Genomic DNA, 25,436 nt, shown 5'->3' with positions numbered 1-25,436 from the left:
TGTTACAATTAAAATTATTAACATGAATCTAAGAAAAGCATTTTCATGAGTAAGACCTTGTGCTGGGTGATCATTAGCTCCTAAAGAAAAGTCAGTTCTCAAGCAAGATACATTGTTGCACAAGATTTAAGGAAAGCATGAGTGAGAATATTCACCTACTCCTTAAAGGGCCTTAATTTTTAACTCTTTCAATATCAAAACCAAAGACATAACAAAAGCAGAAAGAAAATCACAGGCAAATATCACTTATTAACATATATGCAACAGTCCTCAAGAAATATTAGTAATCCAAATCCAACAATATATCAAATCAATTGTTTACCCAGATCAACTGGTGTTTATTCCAGGGATGTATACCTTTTTCAATATTGACAAATCAATGGGATATACCATATTAACACACTGAATAATAAAAACCTTGTGATTGTTTCAGTATGTGTTTAGTCACTCTGTCGTGTTTGACTTTGTGTGACCCCATGGACTGTAGTCCACTAGGGTCCTCTGTCCATGGAGCTTTCCAGGCAAGAATACTGGAGTAGGTTGCCATTTCCTACTGCAGGGGATCTTTCTGACCCAGGGATTGAACCCAGTCTTCTTCATCACCTGCATTGGCAGAAAGGTTCTTCTGACAAAATTTAACACCCTTCCACTTACATTAAAAATTCCAGAAAGTGAACATAGATAGAACATACCTGAATGCAGTAATGGCCATATACGACAATGCTGCAGCTAATATCATACTCAGTATTAAACAATCAGCCTTCCCATTAAATTCAGGAACATAACAGGGATGCCTATTCTTGCCACTTATATTCAACATAGTATTGGAACCTGATGAGAAAAGGAAACAAAAGTTATATAAACTGGAAAAGAAGAAGCAAAATTGCCACTATTTGCAGGTGACATAATACTCTATATAAATACCCCTAAAGCTGTCACACAAAAACTGTGAGATCTAATATGTGAATTCAGCAGGGTAACAGGATACAAGGTTAATATACAGAAGTCTCTTGGATTTCATCAGAAAGAGAAAATGAAGAAAAAATTTCCATTTAAAATGGCATCAAAAATAATAAAATATCTAGAAATAAACTTAATCAAAGAGATGAAAGACCCATCTGCTGAAAACTATAAAACACTGATAAAGGAAACTGAAGATGATTCAATGAAATAAAAAGGTATGCATTGTTCCTGGATCTGAAAAATTAATATTGTTAAAATGGACAAACTACTCAAATAAATCTACAGTTTTAATGCTATCCTCTATCAGAATTCCAATGACCTTTTTCACAGAGCTAAAATGAATAGTTCTAAAATTTATATGGAACTACAAAGACGCAGAATTGCTAAAGCAATCCTGAGGAAAAGGGCCAAAGCTGGGGGCATAATCTTTCCAGACTTCAGACTATAACAGAAAGCTACAGTAAAAGTAACGTGAAACTGGCACAAAAACATTCATGTAGATAATTGGAACAGAACAGAGAGACCAGTAATAAATTCACTCACAGATGATCAATTAATCTATAATAAAAGAGGCTATAATATACATAGAGAAAAGCCAGTCTGTTCAAAAAGTGGTATGTGAAAACTGTACTTATACATCAACAAAAAGGTAACACTTTCTCATGCCATTATACAAAATAAAATCAAAATGGTTTAAAAACATGAAACCAGAAGGGAAAGAGACACGTGTACCCCAATGGTCATCGCAGCACTGTTTATAATAGCCAGGACATGGAAGCAACCTAGATGTCCATCAGCAGATGAATGGATAAGAAAGCTGTGGTACATATACACAATGGAGTATTACTCAGCCATTAAAAAGAATACATTTGAATCAGTTCTAATGAGGTGGATGAAACTGGAGCCTATTATACAGAGTGAAGTAAGCCAGAAGGAAAAACATAAATACAGTATACTAACGCATATATATGGAATTTAGAAAGATGGTAACAATAACCTGGTGTACAAGATAGCAAAAGAGACACTGATGTATAGAACAGTCTTATGGACTCTGTGGGAGAGGGAGAGGGTGGGAAGATTTGGGAGAGTGACATTGAAACATGTAGAATATCATGTAAGAAACGAGTTGCCAGTCCAGGTTCGATGCGCGATACTGGATGCTTGGGGCTGGTGCACTGGGACGACCCAGAGGGATGGTGTGGGGAGGGAGGAGGGAGGAGGGTTCAGGATGGGGAACACATGTATGCCTGTGGCGGATTCATTTTGATATTTGGCAAAACTAATAAAATTATGTAAAGTTTAAAAATAAAATTTAAAAGAAAAAAAAAATGTAGGACATGACATCATAAAATTCCTAAAAGGGAATATAGACAAAACATTCTCTGACATTCTTCATAGCAATAATTTCTTTTTTTTATTTTTTATTTTATTTTATTTTTTAACTTTACTCTTAGATCAGTCTCCAAAGGCAAAAGGAATTAAAGCAAAAAATAACAAATGGGGCATAATCAAACTTAAAAACTTTTGTACAGCTAAGGAAACCATGAACAAAATAAAAAGATAACAGAGAAAATGAGAAGCATTTGCAAATGATGCAATACACAAGTGGTTAATATGCAAAATATACAGAGAACTCTTTTTATCACTCAATACCAAAATAACATACATCCCAATTTAAAAAAAAATGAATAGAACCTAAATAGACATTTTTCCAAAGAATATGTACAGATGTGCTATAAGCCCATGGAAAGATGTTCAATTTCACTACCTCTTAGAGAAATGCAAATCAAAAACCATAATATCAGCTCAAAACAGTCAGAATGGCTATGATCAAAATATCTACAGATAAATGTTGGAAAGGGTGTGGAGAAAATGGATGGAAACCTCCCAACTACTGGTGGGAATGCAATATAAATTGATGCAGCCACTGTGGAAGGAACTACTGAAGTTCCTCATAAAATTAAAAATAGAGCTACCATATCATCCAGCAATCCAACCACTGGGCATATACCTGGAAAAGACAAAGCCTTAATTCAAAAAGATATATGCACCCTAATGTTCCTAGCATCACTACTTACAGGAGCCAGGAAATGTAAACAACTCAGGTGCTCATCAAAAGATGATTGCTTAAGATGTGGAATATATATAATGGAATATTATAAAATAATATAATAGTGCCATTTGCAGAAACATAAATGAAGCTAGAGAATATTACACTTAGTAAAGTATGTCATACAGAAAGACAAATACTATTTCACTTACATGTGGAATCTAAAAACAATATAAATGAATCTATATACAAAAGAGCAAGAAGGTCTTAGATAGAAAAAATACTTTGGTTACCAAAGAGGTGAAGGAGGGAGAGGAATAAATTAGGAGTAAGAGATTAACACAAATTACTATATATTCAATATATAAGCAATAAGAATTTACTGAATAGTTTATGATAACATATAGTGGTATATAATTGGGAAAAAGTTACTGAATCATTCTGATGTGTACCTAACACAATATTGCAAATCAACTATAAATAAATAGTAAATAAAAAGCAAAAATAAATGGGACATAATTAACATAAAAACTTTTGCACAGCAAAGAAAAACATTGACAAAACAAAACAATACAAAAAAACAACCTACTGAATGGAAGAAAATTTTGCAAATGACATGTCCAATAAGAAGTTAATACCCAAAATATATAAGTGGTTCATACAATTCAACTTCCAAAAAAAAAAAAAGTGCTGAATAAACAATGAGCAGAAGTCCTTTCTAAAGAAGATGTCAAAGATGACCAACAGGCACATGAAAAGATGCTGAATATTATTAATTATAAGAGAAATGAAAATTAAAACCACAATGGGATATCACCTCAAAACTGTCAGAATGGTTATCAACAACAATAACAAAATACAAATGAGAAATGTTGGTGAGGATGTGGAGAAAAGGGAGCTGTTGGTAGGAATGTGAATCGGTGCAGCCACTACAGAAAACAAAATGGAAGTTCCTAATAAAACTCAAATTAGTGCTACTGTATGACTCAGCAATTGGACTTCTGGGAATATATCTGAAAAAAAAAAAAACACTAATTCAAAAAGATACATGCATTCCAATGTTCACAGCAGCCTTATTTACAATTGCCAAGATATGGAAGCAACCTAAGAGTCCATCAACAGATGAATGGAAAAGGAGATTTGGTATATATATATAGGATGTGAGAGTTGGACTGTGAAGAAAGCTGAGTGCTGAAGAATTGATGCTTTTGAACTATGGTGTTGGAGAAGACTCTTGAGAGTCCCTTGGACTGCAAGGAGATCCAACCAGTCCATTCTAAAGGAGATCAGCCCTGGGATTTCTTTGGAAGGAATGATGCTAAAGCTGAAACTCCAGTACTTTGGCCACCTCATGCGAAGAGTTGACTCATTGGAAAAGACTCTGATGCTGGGAGAGATTGGGGGCAAGAGGAGAAGGGGACGACAGAGGATGAGATGGCTGGATGGCATCACTGACTTGATGGACATGAGTCTGAGTGAACTCCGGGAGTTGGTGATGGACAGGGAGGCCTGGCGTGCTGTGATTCATGGGGTCACAAAGAGTCGGACATGACTGAGCGACTGATCTGATATATATATTATATATATATATACACACAATGCAATGCAATTCTGAAAGAATGAAATTTTACTATTTGTACAACATGGATTAACATTGAGGGTATAATGTTAAATAAGTCAGACAGTGAGAGACAATTACAGTATGATATCACTTATGTGTGGAATATAAAAAATAAACTTGTGAGTATAACAACAACAAAAATAGGGGGATTTTTTGCTTATCCAGTGGTTAAGAATCTGCCTTCCAATGCAGGGGACATGGATTTGATCTCTGGGTCAGGGAACTCTGACCGCACATGCCATGGGGCAATTAAGCCCAAGCATCGCAATAAGAGAAGCCCCCATTCTGCAACAAAGATTGAGTGCAGCCAAGATTAAAAAAAAAAAAAGAAATTAAAAAAAAAAAAAAGAAACAGACTCACAGATATGGAGAACAAAGAATGGAGGAGCGGCAAGATAGAGGTAGGGAGTTCAGGGGTTCAAACTACTATGTATGAAATAAATAAGTTACAAGGATCAATTGTGCAAAACAGGGAATATAGCCAATATTTTACAATAACCATAATGGAATATAATCTTTTAAAATTGTGAATCAGTATGTTGCACACCTGAAACTCATATAATATTGTAAATCAACTATACCTCAACATAAAAAGAACAAGATGAAAGCAAAAATGAAAAAAAGCAATCCTTTGTAGACAGTAATATTATTATCCTAATTTACATGAAATACATTGAGATACAAAGAAGTTATAATTAGCCCAAGGTCACATAGATGGTAAATGGTCCAGCTAAGACTCCACTCCAGATAATTTGGCTCCATGGCCACTGGTTGTGTGACGTGTGGTCAGGCATTGTTGTGGAGAAAACTTGGGCCCATTCTGTTGACCAGTGCTCACTGCAAGTGTTGCATTTTCAGTACATCTCATTGATTTTTCTCAGCATACTTCTCAGATGGAATAGTTTCACTGGGATTTGGAAAGCTATAGTGGATCAGACCAGTAGCAGACAACCAAACAGTGACCATGACCCTTTATTTTGGTGCAAATCTGGCTTTGGGAAATTATTTTGAGCTTATTCTCTGTCCAACTACTGAGCTGGTAATTGCTGGTTATTGCATAAAATCAACATTTCATCACATGTCACAATCTGATTGGGAAAGAGTTCATTGTTGTTGCATAGAATAACAGAATATGACACTTCAAAATGATTTTTTTTTTTAATTTTTAGTCAGTTCATGAGGTACTCACTTATCGAGCTTTTTCACCTTTCCAATTTGCTTCAAATGCCAAATGACCACAGAATGGTTGGTGTTGAGATCTTTGGCAACTTCTCGTGTAGTTGTAAGAGGATCAGCTTTGATGATGCTCTCAGCTGGTCGTTGTCAACTACCAATGACTGGACACTACCTCCTTTGTAAAACTTCTTGAACCACCACTGCACTGTATGTTCATTAGCAGTTTCTGGGGCAAATGCGTTTTGATATTGTGAATTGTCTCACTTGCTTTACAACCCATTTTGAACTCTAGTAAGAAAATTGCTTGAATATATTTTTTGTCTAACATCATTTCAGTAGTCTAAAATCCATATAAAATAAACAGCAATATTAACAACAAAAAAACCCATAAAGCAAGAAATGTTCATTAAAATGATGTATCACATAACCACATTTATTTAAAAATGTATTCCAATATCAAATGGCAAACTTCAACAATGAAAAACTGAAATTATTTTTGCACGAAACCAAGTAGAGTAAAATAAAGAATGAAACAAAATGAGGACAGTCTTAGAGATTCTCTGGAATAAAATTTATGCACCAACCTTAGAATTATAAGGGTCCCAGAAGAAGAGAAAAAGAAAGGACATGAGAAAATATCTGAGGTGATTACAGTTGAAAACTTCCATAATATGTTAAAGGAAACAGCAACCCAAGTCCAGGAAGCTCAGATAATTGCATACTGGAAAAACACAAAGAGAAACATACCAAGACACATATTAATCAAATTAACAAAAATTAAACACAAAGAACAAATATTAAAAACATCAAGAGAAAAGCAATAAGTAACAAATATGGGGATTCCCATAAGAGTAACAGCTGATGTTTCAACAGAAACATGGCAGCCCAGAAGGGAGTGGTAGGATATATTTAAAGTGATGAAAGGAAAAGAAACTTACAGCCAAGATTAGTCTACTCAGCAACAGTCTCATTCATATCCATCCAAGAAATCAAAAGCTTTACAGATAAGCAAAAGAAAATTCACCATCAAGCCAGCTTTACAACAAGTGCTGAAGGAACTTCTCTCTACAGGAAACACAAAAAAAGAAAAGACCAACAAAAACAAGCCCCAAACAATAAAGTAAATGGCAGAATCTTACTGTGATTTATGTCAGAGAGTGTACTGTCTATGTTTTCTTCTAAGAACTTTACACAGGAGTAAACTTTTATGATCTTGGCTTTGTAAGGGGCTAAAAATCAAAAGTAACAAGAAAAAATTGATAAATTGGATTTCATAAAACTTAAAAGCTTTTGTACATCAAAGGATATTTCAAGAGAATGAAAAGACAACAGAATGGCAGTAAGCAGTTTCAAACCATATATATATATATGGTCTACTATATATATATATAGGTCTACTATCCAAAATATATATTTAAAATTACTTGAAACTCAACAATTAAACCAGAAAAAGTCCAACAAAAAAATGGACACAGGACTTGAATAGATACTTGTCCAAAGAGGTTATACAAATGGCCAGTAATCACACAAAAAATGATAAATGCCATTTATCATTCAAGAAATATAAATCTAAGTCACAGTGAGATAACATTTTATACACAGTTGGATAGCTATCATTTTAAAAATTGAAAAATGTTGGCAAGATGCAGAGAAAATGACACACTCTTACATTGCTGGTGAAAATGTAAAAGGGGGGAAATTTTGGTGGTTCTTAAAGTTAAAAATAGAATTGTATAATCCAGCAATTTCACTTCTAGGTATACACACAAAATAACTGAAAACAAGTATTCAAATATTTTACATGAATATTCATAGCAGTATTATTCACAATGGCCCAAAAGTTAAAACAATCAAATTTTCCACCAATGGATGAGTGAAAAAACAAAGGGTTATACTGATGTATCTATAGAATGGAAAGTTATTCAGCTATAAAATGAAATACTGATACATGCTACAACATGGATAAATGTTGAAAACATTATGCCGAAAGAATCCAGACACAAAAGGCCACATTATAAATGATTCCATTTATGTGAAATATCCAAAGTAAGCAATTCTTCAGAGACAGAAAGTAGATTTATGGTTTCCAGTGGCTGGGGACACAGAGGAAGGGAGAGTGACTGCTTAATGATTATGGTGTTTCTCTTTGGGGTTATGAAAAATGTCTGGAACTAGATAGTGGTGCTAGTTGCACAACATTGTGATTGTACTTAATGTTACTGATTAAGATGGTTAGAATGGGAAATTTTATGTCATATGTATTTTACTATAAAAAATTAAGTACAATAGAACACTTCCTTTTTCTGCAATTCATAGTCATATCTCCCTTACTCTTTTCTTCTTAGGAGTCAGAATGCTAGGGCTCACTCAAACTTTCTAAGTTTCTAGCCTCTAGTCTGTACTTGCATAGTTTGCCCAACTCACAGAAATTAATCTGCTTTTAATCTCCTGTGTAAATCCTGAACAAAGGTATATAATTTTTTTCTGGTACAGCGACTCTTTGCTTCCTACAATTTCAGGAATCCTGATTGCTTTTCCTAGATCTTACTATACCTTTTTTTCCTATCATCATTTTTTTGGACATCATAGTATTTGCATGGTTTTTCTGTTATCCAATCCCCTGCTAGTCCCTTTTACTGCTGTTCATTGAGCTTGTGAGACTGTTCTCCCAGTTTAACTGTCTGGCTGTTTACCCACTTATGACAGGCATTTTAGACTATATTAAACCTTATATGGGGGCTCCCCAGGTGGCTCAGTGGTAAATAATCCACCTGCCAATGCAGGAAACACAGGAGATGTGGGTTCAATTCCTGGAATGAGAAGATCCCCTACAGAAGGAAATGGCAATCCACTCTAGTATTCTTGCCTGAAAAATCCCATGGACAGAGGAGCCTTGTGGGCTACAGTACATGGGGTTGCAAATAGTCAGACATGACTGAGATGCATGCATACAAGCCCTATCTGATGAATGTCCAATAAATAATAGGCCCCAAAGCTAACTGAGAATCACACACACCAGAGAAGCAGTGACAGAAATCAACACTGGAGACCAGAAGGAGATACCCTAGAGGAGTGATTAAGCTCTTGGGCTCCAGAATCAGACTCCCTAAATTTGAATCTGGATTCTGGACTTACCTGCTGTATGACATACACAGGCAAATTTCTTAACCTTTCTGTGCTGTGGCTTTCTTGAGTATAAAATGTGGATGAGAACAACAAGTAGTATCCACTTTCAAAAACAGTTGGAAGATTAATACATTGGAGTACATGGTAAATGTTAGCTATTTCTTTTGTTTGATTTTCTGTTTCTCTCTTCCTCAAGGCAACTGGGGCTTCCCCAGTGACTCAGCTGTAAAGAATCTGTTGTAACACAAGAGACACGGGAGATGTGGGTTGGATCCCTGGGTCAAGAAGATTCCCCTGGAGGAAGGCATGGCAACCCACTCCAGGATTCTTGCCTGGAGAATCTCATGGACAGAGGAGGCTGGCAGGCTATGGTGTATAGTGTCACAAAGAGTCAGACATGACTGAAGTGACTGAGCACAGCACAGCAAGGCAAGTGAGTCTCAACTTTGGTTGTACATTAGAATAATATGAAGTAATTAAAAAAATCATGACACACCTCAGACAAAAAAAAAATCTGAATCTTGGGGTTGTACCTAGTCATCAAAATTTTTAAATTAAGAGATTAGGTAGGGATTAAGAAAGTAAAGAAATTAGGTGAGGGTAAAGGAAAGACAGAAAAAAAATACTTTATATGTGTTCCAAGTATTTCATATGGCAAGCAATGAAACAATGAATATGACTATCCCTATGTTTCCTGCAAGGAAATTCAGACTAGACCAATCAACTTGACATATAGACACATAGTCAATGGAAGTGGGGCTGAATTTAACAGTAACATGTATGAATTATACTTAGGGGTTTACTTGATTAAATTTAATATAAATCAATAGTGTAATTTTGCTACCAAAAAGTTAATGTGATCTTGAGTAACTTCAATAAAACTAGTGGAAGTTTCACCCTGCTTGTCAACCACACCTAGAATATTGTGTTCTGTTCTTTAAGATGTCACACTAAGGAAAAACAGAGTAGCAGAAATAGGATAGAAATACATTTGAAACCACAGCATTAGGAGCAACAGTGAAAGGAACTGTATTCTGCCAAGACTGCAAAGCAGAAATTTTAGTATGTACATAATTACTGACTTCAAAAATTAGGAAGTCTGCCAGACAAAGGGAAAGAAATGAGATGTACTTTATACTACCTAAATAGCATAACTTGAATATACAGTAGAAAACTACAAAACCTACCTAAGTTTGACCCAAGGAAGATTTTCCCAATAATTAAAGCTGTTTTAAAACATAACAAATTCCAGGAGGTTATATTACCAAAAATGCCAGAGCAATACAACACCAATTAATAAAGTGGGGGAAAAAAAAAAAAAAACTGTTAGAATCAACTTTTCCAGGACTCTGGGATCTAGCCAAAAACTTACGACCTTAAGTTTTCAAAAGCTTAATGAAGATAAAAGTGTTTGCATTGTGGTAACAAAGTCCTACAACTTCAGATTTGTGGTGTCTATGGAGTTAGTAGACTGCACTCATGGTGCAAGTTGCTAGTGCCAAAGGAAGTAATAAAGACATTTTCTCAAAGAATTGTGTTTGTTTTGGCCTGTCTGGTGGAAACCTGAAAAAAACAGTAAAAGGGTTTGCCTTGTTTCATCTCACTCTGAGCATTCCCAAGACTGAAGCACCTTCCCTAGCAGCATGTGTTCAAAACATTTAAAGGGAAAACCATTGGCCAAGCAAACTGAGACTACGGCTAACAGTCAGAAGAAGCAATGAAACTACGAAGGATCTAGAAGGGAAGAGGTTTGGGAAGGAAATATACGGTGAAATAAAAGTTTTGAAAAGCTCCTCTGTTATACTGAGGAATCATGAAGCCATGCACATGACCACAGCTGGATGCATGTTCAGAAAAGGCCTGAGAAATCCCCATTTTTCATCTCTGGTTAACCTTAATGCTCTAGGCATGCAGGAAGTAAAGCCTAAGGCAGAGTTGTAAATGGACAGGGTAAATGTTGAAGGAGTATCCCCAAAACAAATATCCAATCTACAAAGACTGAGAGAGTATTCCCCCCTTTTTCTTTATCTTTTTTTCTTTTCTTGTTTTGGCTTCAGCTATTTAAGGAAATTCTGTCAAAATACTAACTGACAACTAAGGCAATAAAATATAGACTTCAGTGATCACATATGACTGAGAATATAACCTATATAGGAGAATTCAGAAAAAATTAAGAAAGCTAAGGACATGTCTAGGCAAGAGGAACACTGAGAAAAGTACTGAGAATGACTTAATCTTTCACCCCATGCAGATTCTTGGGCTCAGGGCAAGCTTAGCTAGACAGTGAAGGACCATCCAAGCAGAGTCAGTCTGCAAAAATTTGAAAAAAAAAAAAAAAGATTGTTTTATCTTTTACATTTTTGGTATTTTTTAAAACTTGGTTATGTGTTCCAGCTCCTGGGAAATCTGAAAATCTCTCAAAAGATTAACTGTCTTAAAGGAAGTGCTACTTCATTGAGCACACAGTAAAAGGAATAATCTTATAAGAGTGTTTGAAAAAGTCTCAAAACAAACTATTGTAGCCTTCAACAATCAAACAATAAATAGAAAATCATGGAAAGGAGGAGAATATGATTTCTAAAGTTACCACATTATGAGTATTAAATATCCAACTTCCACAAAATAACAAGGGTACAAAAAAAAAAAAAAAAAAACAGGAGAAGATGGCTCATTCAAAGGAAAAGAACAGGAAACATCCCTAAGGAAGGCTAGCTATCAGACTTACTAGATAAAAACTTTAAAATATATTTCTTAAAGAGCTCAAAGAGCCATGAGAAAGAACTAAACAGATCAGAAAATTGACATATAGAAAAAGTAGAACTAGCAACAAAGTGACGCAAATGATAAAAAAAAAAAAAACCAGCAGTTGTCAAGTTGAAAAGTACAATAACTGAAATAAAAATTTTACTAGAGAGGTTCAAGAGCAGATTTGAGCAGGCAGAATAAAGAATCAATGAATCAGTAGACAAGTCAATTAAATTTATCAAGTCTGAGGAGGAGAAAGAAAAAAAGGATGAAGAAAAGTGAACACAGCCAGTGGACTATGTGGGACAACAAGAAAAATGGAAATATAACATTCAGTATGGGAATCTCAAAAAGGAGAAGAGAAAGAGAAAAGAGTAGAAAAATTATTTCAAGAAATGTTGGCTGAAAATACCCCAAATTTCATGAAATATATGACTATATAAATCCAAGGAGCTAAATTATTAGGTTGGTGCCAAAGTAATTTCAGTTCCGCATTGTTGAAATTTACCATTTGATATTGGAATACATTTTAAATACATGTGGTTATGTTATACATCATTTTAATGTCCATTTACTGCTTAATTTTTTTCCTAATGAATTGTTACTTGCTGTTTATTTTATATGTATTTTATTTTATTTTTTTTTTTTTTGAGACCAAATTCAAATGATACAGGTAAGAGAGTTCAGAGTAAGATCTAAATAATAAAACATTTGACATAACATTCACAATTCTAGAGTCCTTGGATGGCTAAATGGTAAGAATCTGCCTGCAATGCAGGATACCCAGGTTCAATCCCTGGGCTGGGAAGATCCCCTGGAGAAGGGAATGGCAACCCACTCCAGTATTCTTGCTTGGAAAGTTCCATGAACAGAGGAGCCTGGTGGACTACAAAGAGCCGAACATGACTGAGATACTAACAAACACTTTCACTTTCTCAATTCTAGCAGATGTAATAGTTACAAAGTATGAGGACATTCTTATTTGCTTATTTCAGAGTAAGTGCAATTAACAATCTGGTTCTTCTCATTACATTGCTACTTTCAAAGATCAAATTCTTCAAAGACCAAGCTATAGTTCCATGAGTTCCATTAGTACTAAAGCCTAACAGGCTTTAGTAAAGCCTGTTAGATGATAGACTCAGAAACAAACAATCTCTATGACTCTTGCTGCTGCTGCTGCTAAGTAAGTCGCTTCAGTCATGTCCGACTTTGTGCGACCCCATAGACGGCGGCCCACCAGGCTTCCCCATCCCTGGGATTCTCTAGGCAAGAACACTGGAGTAGGTTGCCATTTCCTTCTCCAACGCATGAAAGTGAAAAGTGAAAGTGAAGTCGCTCAGTCGTGTCTGACCCTCAGCGATCCCATGGACTGCAGCCTTCCAGGCTCCTCCATCCATGGGATTTTCCAGGCAAGAGTACTGGAGTGGGGTTAGGGAAAGTTTTATGTGCTTCAGTAGGTCAAAAATAGTTGACACATGTTTAACATTACATTAGTTCTGAAAGGTTGTTGTTGAATCACACGAATACACCGGGATTCTTGGCCCCCGGAGGAGAAGAATTCAATCCGGGGCCAGAGACAAGGCTTGATCGCTTGGAGCTTTTGTGTAATAAAGTTTTATTAAAGTATAAAGGAGATAGAGAAAGCTTCTGACATAGGCATCAGAAGGGGGTAGAAAGAGTACCCCTATGTATTTTAGACTATGGAAATGATGTTAGACAAAAACAAATTCAAGCAATTTTCTTACTAGAATTCAAATGGGTCATAAATCACCAGAGAAAATTCACAAACATCAACAAAATATTTGGCCCAGAAACTGTTAACAGACATACAGTACAGTGGTGGTTCAAGAAGTTTTGCAAAGGAGATGAGAGCCTTGAAGATGAATGGTGTAGTGGCTGGCCATTGGACGTTGACAATGACGAACCGGGAGTATCATTGAAGCTAATCCTCTTAAAACTACATGAGAAGTTTCTGAAGAACTCAATGTCAACCATTTTATGGTTGTTTGGCATTTGAAGCAAATTGGAAAGGTGAAAAAGCTGGATACATGGATGTCTCACGAACTAACCAAAAATCAAAAGAAATCATCATTTTGAAGTGTTGTCTTCTCTTATTCTATGTAATAATAATGAAACATTTCTCAATTGGATTGTGACAAAAACTGGATTTTATACAACAACCAGCTCAGTGGTTGGATGGAGAAGAAGCTCCAAAGCACTTCCCAAAGCCAAACTTGCACCAAAAAAAAAGGGCCATGGTCACTGTTTGGTGGTCTGTTGACAGTATGATCCACTACAGCTCTCTGAATCCTGGTAATCCATTAAACCTGTGAAGTATGCTCAGAAAATCAATAAAATGCACTGAAAACTACAATGTCTTCATCCAGCATTGGTCAACAGAAAGGGTCAAATTCTCCACAACGATGCCTGACTGCATGTTACACAAATAATATTTCAAAAGTTGAGTGATTTGGGCTATGAAATGTTGCCTCATATTCCACATTCACCTGACCTCTCCCCAACCAACTACCACTTCTTCAATCATCTCAAAAACTTTTTGCAGGGAAAATGCTTTCACAACCAGCAAGACACAGAAAATGTTTTCCAAGAGTTCATCAAATCCCAAAGCATGGATTTTTTTTTGCTACAGGAACAAACTTATTTCTCATTGGCAAAAATGGGTTGATTGTAATGGTTCTTATTTTTATTAATAAAAATGTGCTTGAGTCTAGTTATAATGATTTAAAATTCAGGGTCCAATACTTCTATTACTTTTGCACCAACCTAATAACTCCAAATAAGATAAAACCAAAGAGACAAACATTGAACCATTAAAATCTAATTACTGAAAGACAAAGAGACAATTTGGAAAGCAGGAAGAAAAAAAGCAAATGTCATATACAAGTGTTCCTCCTGCACTGCTGGTGGAAATGTAAATTGATACAGCCACTATGGAGAACAATATGGAGTTTCCTTGAAAAAGTAGGAATAAAATTACCATATGACACAACAATCCCAATACTGAGCATATACCCTGAGAAAACCACAATTCAAACAGACATATGTACCCCAATGTTCACTGAAGCACTATTTACAATAGCCATGACATGGAAGCAACCTAGATGTCTATTGACTTATGAATGGATAAAGAAGATGTCATATGTATGTACAATGGAATATTATTCAGCCATAAGAAGAATGAATTTAAGTCATTTATAGTGAGGTGGATGATCCCACAGCCTGTTACACAGACTGAAGTAAATCAGAAAGAAAAACAAAACAAATATCATACATTAATGCATATATATGGAATCTAGAAAAATAGTGCTGATGAACCTATTTTCAGGGATACAATGGAGACATAGATCTAGAGAATGAACTTGTGGACACAGTGGGGGAAGGAGAGGGTAAGATGAATGGAGAAAGTAGCATTGTCATATATACACTACCATATGTAAAACAGCTAGTGGAAATCTGCTATATAATACAGGGAGCCTAGCCTGGTGCTCTGTGATGACCTAGATTGGTGAGATTGCTCTCAAGGGGAGAACAGTGAGCAGTCCTGAAGAGAAATTTTAGTTTCCTGTCCAGGAATTAAACCTGGGTAGCCTGGATGCAAAGCAAGAGTCTTAGCCACCGGTTCACCAGGAGCTAGAGGCTAGAAGCAAAGTGATCTTGGCTCTTGCCCTTGTTTGAAAGCAAGAATGTTTCAAAGAGGTAAAAACTGTAAAAGCAGGTACAAAGTTTATTATTAGAGACATAGCACAGCTTTGGGGAGAGCACACAAAAAAGTTTTTTTTAGCTCAGAAGCAGGGCAGAGATACACACCCAGAAAGAAAGGGTATAGGCATTCTCTCTAATGAGGAGGAGAGCAGTAGGTCAGAAACTAGGCAGAAATATACACCCAGAGAGGAGTGCAGGGGTTGTGGAAGAGGATGAGCACAGTACATCAGAAACCAGGCAGAGACACACACCCGGAGAGGAGTGTAGGTGTCCTGAGTGAAGAGGAACATGGTATGGAGGTGACATAAATCACTAATATAGGACAGTCCTCCTGGGTCTTTGTTTACCTTTGGTGAATTACCTTGTTTCTTTCTTCACACTTGACTGGTCCATGGATCCTCCCCAAGATGCATGTGCAATATTTTGCTACGATGGATCTCACTGTGTAGAGGTCTATGGGTGCATGTTCATGCTTATTATGGGGTGGGGCCCCCTCCCTTTTCGATCCTCAAAAAACCTTGTGCATGTGGAGACAAGGAAGTTTCCTTGATCTCAGGAGTGGACACCTTATCTCCTTGCTTTAGCAGAGCTCAGTTTTTACCATTAGTTTTGTCCTTGGAGTGTCTGGGTGACAAAAAGCCTCAGTTTAAAAAAAAATGGCTCAGTTTTATTCCATTTGACAACCAACAGGAATCTGGCTCAGAGGCCCACTGTTTCCTACCTCAGGAAGGGAATGAGGAGGGAGGCTCAAGAGGGAGGGGAAACACACACACACACACACACACACACACACACAATATATAATTATGGCTAATTCACATTGTTGTATGGCAAAAAACAACCAACATTATAAAGCAATTATCCTCCAAGTAAAAAATAAAATTAAGTAAATGAATAAAAAGGTACATAAGTTGAAAGTGAAAAGATTGAAAAATATAGTCCATGCAAATAGTAACCACAGGGGAGTTGTGATGGCTATATTAATATTAGACAAAAATATTAACTCAAAAACTGTCTCAAAAGTCTAAGTAGTACATAATATATTGATAATTGGATCAATGTACCAGAAAATAAAAAAAAAAATTATATGTGCACTAAATATCAGAAATCCAAATCATGAGGCAAACGCTAATTGAACTGAAAAGAAAAATAGAGAGGTATAAAATAATAGTTGGAGACTTCAATATTCCATTTATAATAATGGATAAGACAACTATGAAGACATTTCTTAAGGAAATAAAGGACTTGAACAACACCAGAAACCAAAAAGAGAGAAGACTCAAATTACTAAACATTAGATAAAGACTAGAGATCTCTTCCAGAAAAGGCAATGGCACCCCACTCCAGTACTCTTGCCTGAAAAATCCCATGGATGGAGGAGCCTGGAAAACTGCAGTCCATGGGGTCACTGAGGGTCAGACACGACTGAGCAACTTCACTTTCACTTTTCACTTTCATGCATTGGAGAAGGAAATGGCAACCCACTCCAGTATTCTTGCCTGGAGAATCACAGGGACAGGGGAGCCTGGTGGGCTGCCGTCTATGGGGTCACACAGAGTCGGACACGACGAAGTGACTCAGCAGCAGAGATCTCTTCAAGAAAATTAGAGATACAAAGGGAACATTTCATGCAAAGATGGGCTCAAGAAAGGACAAAAATGGTATGGACTTAACAGAAGAAGAAGATATTAAGAAGAAATGGCAAAAATACACAGAAGAACTATGCAAGAGAGATCTTCATGACCCAGATAACCATGATGGTGTGATCACTCACCTAGAGCCAGACATCCTGGAATGTGAAGTCAAGTGGGCCTTAGAAAGCATCACTACGAACAGAGCTAGCGGAGGTGATGGAATGCCAGTCAGCTATTTCAAATCCTAAAACATGATGCTGTGAAAATGCTACACTCAATATGCCAATAAATTTGGAAAACTCAGCAGTGGCCACAGGACTGGAAAAGGTGAGTTTTCATTCCATTCCCAAAGAAAGGCAATTCCAAAGAATGCTCAAACTACCACACAGTTGCACTCATCTCACACGCTAGCAAAGTAATGCTCAAATTTCTCCAAGCTAGGCTTCAACAGTATGTGAACCGTGAACTTTCAGATGCTCAAGCTGGATTTAAAAATGCAGAGGAACCAGAGACCAAACTTTCAACATTTACTGGATTATCAAAAAAGCAAGAGAGTTCCAGAAAAACATATGTTTCTGCTTTACTGACTATGCCAAAGCCTTTGACTGTGTGGATCACAGTAAACTGTGCAAAATTCTGAAAGAGATGGGAATACCAAACAACCTGACCTGCCTCTTGATACATCTGTATGCAGTCCAAGAAGCAACAGTTAGAACTGGACATGGAACAAAAGACTAGCTCCAAGCAGGGAAAGGAGTACGTCAAGGCTGTATATTGTCACTGTGCTTATTTAACTTATATGCAGAGTACCTCATGTGGAATGCTGGGCTGGATGAAGCACAAGTTGGAATCAAGATTGCCGAGAGAAATATCAATAACCTCAGATATGCAGATGATGCCACACTTATGGCATAAAATGAAGAACTACAGAACCTCTTGATGAAGGTGAAAGAGGAGAGTGAAAAAGTTGGCTTAAAACTCAACATTCAGAAAACAAAGATCATGGCATCCGGTCCCATCACTTCATGGGAAATAGATGGGGAAACAGTGTCAGACTTTATTTTTCTGGGCGCCAAAATCACTGCAGATGGTGACTGCAGCCATGAAATTAAAAGACGCTTACTCCTTGGAAGGAAAGTTATGACCAACCTAGACAGCATATTGAAAAGCAGAGACATTACTTTGCCAACAAAGGTCCGTCTAGTCAAGACTATGGTTTTTCCAGTGGTCATGTTGGACTGTGAAGAAAGCTGAGTGCCGAAGAATTGATGCTTTTGAACTGTGGTGTTGGAGAAGACTCTTGAGAGTCCCTTGGACTGCAAGGAGATCCAGCCAGTCCATTCTGAAGGAGATCAGCCCTGGGATTTCCTTGGAAAGAATGATGCTGAAGCTGAAACTCTAGTACTTTGGACACCTTATGTGAAGAGTTGACTCATTGGAAAAAACTCTGATGCTGGGAGGGATTTGAGGTAGGAGGAGAAGGGGACGACAGAGGATGAGGTGGTTGGATAGCATCACTGACTCGATGGACATGAGTTTGAGTAAGTTCCAATAGTTGGTGATGGACAGGGAAGCCTAGCATACTAAGCATACTACAGTCCATGGGGTCATAAAGAGTCAGACACAACTGAGCAACTGAACATAACGGGGGCATTACTGTAAATATTATATATATATATTTTTTAAAAGCTTATGAAAATACAATGAAAAAATTGTATACAAATATTTTAAATAACATAGATGATCGAATAAATTTCTTAAAACACAGAAACTACCACAATTGACTCAAGAAAAAATAGTCAATGTAAATAAGCCTATAACAGGAAATTGAGTCATTAGTCAAAAACCCACCAACAAAAAAAAAACTGGGCACCACAGGTCTTCACATGTGAAGTCTACCAAAATTTTAAAGAAAATTAACATCAATTCTTCTCAAATTCTTTCAAAAAAATTGAATAGGAAGGAACACTTCCTAACTCATTCTATGAAGCCAGTATTCCTCTGATAACAAAGTCAGATAAACACATCAGAAGAAAATAAAAACTATAAACTAATATACCTTACGAATATTAATAGAAGAATCCTAAACCAAATACTTGCAAAGCAAATTTAACAGCATATCAAAGAAACTGCAGATGAAGACCAAGTGGAGTTTCTCTTCAGAACACAATATTGATTCAAATACAAAACAAGTAAAAATGATCTTATATGCAAGACAGCAAAAGAGACACAGATGTAAAGAAGAGACTTTTGGACTATGTGGGAGAAGGTGAGGGTGGGATGATTTGAGAGAATAGTATTGAAACTTGTATACTGCTAAATGTAAATAGATGACAATGATCCTCCAATTAAAATAAATAAATTAATTTTTAAAAATACAAAATTAGACAGTAATATGCTAAGAAAATGGGGAGGTCTATGTGAAACAAACACAATCATCTCACTTGTTTCAGAAAAAAATATTTGACAAAATTTAACACTCTATCATAATAAAAGTATGTGACAAATGATGAATAGAAGGAAACTTATTTAACATGATAAAGAAATTATATAAAAACCTGCAAGTAACCTCATAGTCAAAAACAAGATAAGAATTACTAATTCTTCACTTCCATTAAACACAGTATTGAAGTTCTAGCTCGATCAATTAGGCAATAAAAGAAATAAAAGATATCCAAATTGGACAGGAAGAAGTAAAACTATATGCACTTAAGACAATGATCTTGCAAAGAGAAAATAACAAAGATTTCATTAAAAGATTAGTAGTGCTAATAAGTGAATTCAGAAAATGACACAGGATGTATACAGTAACAATGAAGAATCCAAAAATAAAATTAAGATACAAGTCCTTTTAGAAACACAGAGAAAATAATAAAATACTTGGGAATAAACTTAACCAAGGAAGTGAAAGACTTGTGCACCAAAACATACGAAACATTGCTGAAAGAAATTAAAGAAAACCTATATAAATAGGAAACACTCCATTCTTATGGATTAGAAGGTTTAATATTGTTAAGATGTCAATTCTACCCCAAGCTATCTGTAGATTAAAAGTAATTCCTATAAAATTCCTAATGATGCCATCTTTGTGTGTGTGTGTGTGTGTGTATATATATATATATATATATATATATATATATATATATATATATAAACACACATCCTAAAATTTATATGGAATCTCAAAGGATCCCAAATAGTCAAAACAATTTTTTAGAAAAGCTGGAGATGTCAACACTTCTTAATTTTAAAATTTACTACAAAGCTACAGTAATCAAAACAGTGTGGTACTGGCACCAATCATTGGAGAAGAGAATGGTGAACCACTTCAATATTCTTGCCTTGGGAACCCCATGAGCACAATGAAAAGGCAAAAAGATGACAAGTGAAAGACAGGTAAGCCTGGCGTACTGCAGTTTATGGGGTTGCAAAGATTTGGACACGACTAAGAGACTGAACAGAAACAACAACAACAACTGGCACCAAAGACTCCTAAATAGACCAATAGACTACAGTAAAGTGACCACTGTTGGTGGGAATGCAAACTAGTACAGCCACTATGGAGAACAGTGTGGAGATTCCTTAAAAAACTGGAAATAGAATTGCCATATGACCCAGCAATCCCACTGCTGGGCATAAACACCAAGGAAACCAGAATTGAAAGAGACACGTGTACCCCAATGTTCATTGCAGTGCTGTTTACAATAGCTAGGACATGGAAGCAACCTAGATGTCCATCTGAAGAAAAATGGATAAGAAAGCTGTGGTACATCTACACAATGGAATATTACTCAGCTATTAAAACGAATGCATTTGAATCAGTTCTAATGAGGTGGATGAAACTGGAGCCTATTATATAGAGTGAAGTAAGTCAGAAAGAAAACACCAATATAGTATATTAATGCATATATATGGAATTTAGAAAGATGGTAATGATGACCCTATATGTGAGACAGCAAAAGAGACACAGATGTAAAGAAGAGACTTTTGGACTCTGTGAGAGAAGGCGAGGGTGGGATGATTTGAAAGACTAGCATTGAAACATGTATATTACCATATGTGAAACAGATCACCAGTTCAGGTTTGATGCATGAGACAGGGTGCTCAGGGCCAGAGCACTGGGATGACCCTGAGGAATGGGACTGGGAACACACGTACACCCATGGCTGATTCATGTCAATGTATGGCAAAAACCACTACAATACTGTAAAGTAATTAGCCTCCAATTAAAATAAATACATTAATTTAACAAAGGAGACCAAAATTAAATCTCACACACTAGTCAAATAATTTCAACCTAAGTATCAAGACCATTTAATAGAGCAAGAATAGTCTTTTCAACAAATTGTCCAGGGAAAGCTAGATACTCAAATTCAAGAAAAAATAAAGAAAAATGAAGTTGGAACTTCACCTGACATCATATTAATATATATTTGGCAAAACTAATACAATATTGTAAAGTTTAAAAATAAAATAAAATTTAAAAAAATAAAATAAATCAATGCTTACTTATTTCAAAAAAAAAAAAAAAAGACCTCAAATCAGGTCAATGACCTAAACATAGGAGCTAAAAGTAAAACTCTTGGAGGAAAACATAGGAGAAAACTTCATGACAATAGATTTGGCAATAATTTCTTGTACATAACAACAAAAACACAGACAAGAGAAGAAAAATATAGATAAATTGGAGCTCACTAAAATTAAAAACAACAACAACAACAACTTTCAGGCTCTATCAACAGAGTGAAAAGGTAGCCTATACAATGGGAGAAAATATCTTCAAATCATATCTGATAAGATTAATATCTAGACTATATAAAGAACATCTACAACTAAAGCAACAACAAAAGCAATGTGATTTAAAAAAAACCAGACAATACAAAGTGGACACATAGGAGTATTCATTTACAAATAAAAAGGAACATCTCTGTCAACAGTAAAAAATAAATTATTTACTCAAAGTCCCACAAAAAAGGAAACAAAAAATTTATTGCAAAGCTACAGTAATCAAAACAGTGTGATACTGACATAAAGACAGACATATGAACCAAGGGAACAGAACTGATTTTTGACAAAAGTGTCAAGGTTATTCAATCAGGGAAGAATTATCTCTTAAATTAATAATGCTGACATAACAGTAAGTTTACATTATTGTTGTTGTTATTCAGTTACTATGTCATATCTCACTCTTTCATGACCCCATGGACTATAGCCCACCAGGCTCCTCTGTCCATGGAATTTCCAAGGCAAGAATACTGACGTGGGTTCCCATTTCCTTCTCTAGGGGATCTTCCTGACCCAGGGATCGAACCTATGTCTCCTTCATTGGAAGGCGGATTCTTTACCACTGGGCAACCAAGGAAGTCCATGGGCCTTTATAGTCATGATTGACTTAAATTGAGGCCTTTAAAGTATGTCCTAATCCAATATAGCTAGTGTCTGAGAGGGTAACAGTCAGGAAGGCCAGGGGTCTCCAAATAGAGGAAATAGCCTGCAAGTGTCAGACATTTTTATCTCTCTTAAGCGGCAGGGGGAAACAAACTAGCAATATTTTTTCCTTCTCTATACAAATTTAAAGGGAGGTTTCTCTTAAAATACTGTGTTGCCATAATGACACCCGGTTTCGCCTGAAGTTAGCTATTCTCGAGTCTAGAGATAACCAATGCCTTTTTCTTATGGAAATGTTTGTCTTAAGCTATGCTAATGTACTATGCCTTTACCCCAAAACTCTGTCTCCAAGTCGGTTCCGCCTCTTGGCCCAGAACCTACTTGACAAACCAGTATGGATATTGTTCCCCTAATCTATGTAAATGAAACTATTTGTATGGTGGTCTGCCCTTCTTCAAGATTCAAGTTAATCATTTTATGGCCCAGGATAAACCATTTATCCCAAAATGCATCTTATGGGTGAGGGGCCTGGTGCCATTCTGAATTTTAAGACATTCCTTTCTTTCATTAACAGACTGCTAGTGACTATATAACATCCAGCTAAACACTAGCAGGGGGGTACTCTTTCTGCCCCCTTCTGATGCCTATGTCAGAAGCTTTCTCTATCTTCTTTATACTTTAATAAAACTTTATTACACAAAAGCTCTGAGCGATCAAGCCTCGTCTCTGGCCCCGGATTGAATTCTTCTCCTCCGGGGGCCAAGAATCCCGGTGTATTCGCGTGATTCAACAACAACCTTTCATCTTGGGGGCTCGTCCGGGATCCTTCAGGACAAGGTAAGGATGCTTGGAGCTTTAGTTCTTTGTTCTCTTAGCGAACACGTTTTCTGCTATGCTTTACTAACTCTACCGTGTGCTTGTGTGAATGAATGGCATGCCCTGCGTGAAACAAGTAAGGAGCCCTGCTCTGTGGTTCCACGGTGATCTCATACGGCTTATGACAGAAACCTGTCGGGGCGTTATACCGACCTGCCAATGCCAAGAGGCACCCAATGTCTCCTTCGGGAACCGACCAGAAATGGGCAAAGCGTGTGGACCGAACTCTCCTTTCTTGGTCAAACTTTTCGGTCTCTTTGACCATTTCATAACTCCTTGGGAATTAGAAGTACTAACCTAATCTATCGGATCATAGACTTTCAAGGGACTTGTGATCTATACTGTTACTGTGTACTGTGGCTTAGGTCCCAAACTTGGATTGGTAGTCAAGAAAGTGTCTAGCCTTGCTAGGAATTGAAAGTTCGGAAGCTAGATGGAGCTCTAGCTCCCAGAACATCTCTGAGGTTAAAGGTTACTCAGATTGGGACTGCGATGGGTTTTTTTTTTTCCTTTGGTAATGCCGGCTCTTAGTGGATCAGAGGAGGCTGTTATACTGGTGTGGTGATGCTTGGAAAGAACATCTCAGTTTAATGTTCGCGTCGGTCTTATTGTGGTCAGGAAATACTCAGGGTCGTGCACAGGCACTCAGGTGACGAATGTTTCCCACAATGGTCTTAGCTTGGGAGGCATTCCGGGAGGTTACTCTGATTCACCCCGGGTGACATCAGAGGCAAGCAAGGTTAAGGGTGAAGAGCTGGACGTCAAGTAGGGATGCTATCAAGTCTACCCCTGGTACATCCCCACCCCGTCTCGGTGGTAGAACCGGGAGGGACGAGTACGGCCCCTGCGTCGGTAAGGGACAGACTAAGTCCGACCAGGAAGGAAAAGCTTTTGGTGTAACGTCTGTCTACACCCCCATCTAGAGCAGGGAGGGATGCCTCCGGTAGAAAAAATGGCGCTGGTCGCTTTTTTCTCTCTTACAGATGGGAGCTAACAATTCCAGCCTCACTCCTTTGAACTGTATCCTGAAAAACTGGGATAGATTTGATCCCCAGGGCTTAAAGAAGACACACCTGGTCTTCCTATGTGATACTGCATGGCCACGGTATCCATTGGAGGATGGCGAACGGTGGCCAGTTGGAGGGTCTCTTAAGTATAATACTGTTCTACAATTAGACCGGTTCTGTAAGGAACGAGGGAAATGGGTAGAAGTAGCATATGTGTTGCCCTTTTTCTCTCTGCGAAATATGCCAGACTTATGTCCTAAGGGTATAGATTTGGGTGTGCAACCTTCAGCTCCTCCCTATCCTCTTCCTTTGCCCCCGTACCTGGGACTCCAAACTGGGATTCAAATTGCCCACATGGAGGTCCAAACAACTCCTGTCTCAGTACGACCTCAGACTACTATGGTTTCAGTAGAAACTCAGACCATCGAAGTAAGCGATGAGATGGAGGACAGGAGACAAAGAGAAGAGGAAAAACAGGTTTCTCCAATCTATCCCTGGGATCATATGCGCAGAGCAGCCAGAGAGACTGAGGAACAGCCACACAAGCTGTTGCCTCTTTATGAAACACCCACCGGGAGAAATAATCAGTCTGTGAGAGTTAATAAGCCTTTTTCTTATCAAGAAATACAAAGAATCAAGGAGGATCTGGGAGACTATTTAGAGGACCCAGAAAAATATATCAGAGCTTTTAAAGGTGTTACTTTGCTTTATGATCTCACTTGGAAGGATGTGATGTATATCTTGGGACAAACGCTGACTCCTGAGTCAAAGACTCGAGTTTTGGGAAAAGCGGTTGCTTATGGAGATGAGTGGCTTGGTAATGAATCAGTAGGGAAGAGGGAGAACGAGATAGCGGCCCTCCCCACTGGGAATCAGGCGGTCCCAACTATAGAACCAGACTGGGACTACAACACAGCTAAAGGAAGATGGGATCAGAGTCATTTTGTTAGATGTATTCTTGAAGGACTTAGGCAGGCGCGTTCTAAGCCTTTAAACTATGGCAAATTGGCAGATATAGAACAGGAAGAGAAAGAAGCTCCTGGTAAATTCCTAGATAGACTGAGAGAAGGCCTTTGCAGATTCACTGAGACTGATCCCGAAAGTGAAGAGGGAAAAGTGATCTTAAA

At 37.1% G+C, this 25,436-nt stretch overlaps 1 long non-coding RNA gene across 2 annotated transcripts in view; it reads right to left on the bottom strand.

Annotated features, from left to right (window-relative positions):
• The window catches only part of LOC133243402 (uncharacterized), a 40,885-nt gene extending 20,800 nt beyond the window's left edge, over positions 1-20,085 (bottom strand). Inside the window, exons 1-2 of one of the 2 annotated variants that reach the window (XR_009735073.1) lie at positions 6,395-20,085; positions 693-831 (exon numbers count right to left, since the gene is read on the bottom strand). This is a non-coding gene — a long non-coding RNA (uncharacterized LOC133243402). Of the gene's footprint in view, positions 1-692 lie in introns of both variants that reach the window. The other variant, XR_009735072.1, reaches the window with a different exon arrangement.
• Between the last annotated feature and the right edge of the window lie 5,351 nt (positions 20,086-25,436).

The sequence above is a fragment of the Bos javanicus genome, chromosome X, assembly GCF_032452875.1.
Source record: "Bos javanicus breed banteng chromosome X, ARS-OSU_banteng_1.0, whole genome shotgun sequence".
NCBI classification, from domain to species: Eukaryota; Metazoa; Chordata; class Mammalia; order Artiodactyla; family Bovidae; genus Bos; species Bos javanicus.
Note: the sequence above shows the minus strand (reverse complement) of the source record. Positions and strands in the feature narration are given on the sequence as shown.